Source organism: Brassica oleracea, chromosome C7 (genome assembly GCF_000695525.1).
Source record: "Brassica oleracea var. oleracea cultivar TO1000 chromosome C7, BOL, whole genome shotgun sequence".
Taxonomy (NCBI): Eukaryota; Viridiplantae; Streptophyta; class Magnoliopsida; order Brassicales; family Brassicaceae; genus Brassica; species Brassica oleracea.
The window spans coordinates 29921106-29922369 of record NC_027754.1 but is presented as its reverse complement, the minus strand read 5'-3'; positions in this window follow the sequence as shown (position 1 = coordinate 29922369).

Genomic DNA, 1264 nt, shown 5'->3' with positions numbered 1-1264 from the left:
TCTAATGGAATCAGGAAGGCGCCAATAATGGATGAGGCCATCCCACATATCCGTGGTGAGCTCAGCGGGTTTACCACGCTCATATCCCTTCACGATCCAGTCACCCTTCCAGTTGGAGACCGTGTCCAACAAGCGAACTTTCGCCTTCGCGTTAAACTTCTTCCTCACCCTCTCAGTGATCCCCAAGGCCCAATTATATTTTTGCTGTTGGAAAAAATAAATTAACAATTAGTTTTTTAGAAAGTATATATATAAATCATGAAAAAATTAAAGTATATATAATTAATTAAAAGAAACTTACAACGTAAATTTTGAACCACGTCTTTCTGACGTAGTGAGGCGTCTTACTCCAGTTCGGATGTGCCATGGAGAAGTAACCTTTGATCGTGTCGGTTACGTCCGATGCAAGACATCCGTCAACCCCCCACCTGGAAAATACAAATTTAAAATATAAATTATTTTTCAATGTTATAAAAGAATTTTAAACGAATTAAAAAAAATTAATGCAAAATACCACAAAGTTCCGTCCGGTCGGTCTGGGTCGATGACTGGTAAACCTTCTCTGCCTGGCAGACGGAGAATGTCCTCTACAGTGTACTGCGCGTAAAGAGCACTCGGAGGCACCATCAAATTGGGATGAATATCGGCGGCCATCGGAGGTGCCATCGGAGGAGGCACAAGAGTAGGCATCGTCGGATGAGCCATCGGGGAAGGCACATAAGGAGCTGATGATGCACTAGAAGAAGTAGACCCAGAGACTCTCTAAGTGTACTGAGTCTCGGGGAAAGTCTCCTGACCCGAAGAACCAGGGTCAGTGGTTGTAGGAAAACATCCAGGGACCTTTTTGGATGGTTCGGACCATGTATTAATATGGTCAAGAATAGCAACTCCCGTTGCATGCACATCTCCCGTGGCGGGTTGTATGGTGTAAGAAAGCCTGGCCACAATGAATATTGTCTCCCTGACATTCCGAACGGACTAAATCCATCTGTGCATAGTCCGAGATACACATTCCGGATATTGCTAGCAAAATCCGGATGTACTTTGTTGAAATGTTTCCAGGCTCTTGCATCTGATGGATGATTCATCTCACCATCCGTCTGAGTATGCTTTCATTTCCGACAAGGACATAACATCTTACCACTTTCTTGGGCGAGCAGTGTTGAATTTGCTTGATGCATAAATGTCTCCAGACCCGCAAGGTATTCTTTCGTCACTCTCCCGTTAGCATCTCTATGCATATACATCCACTTCCGCAACTCGT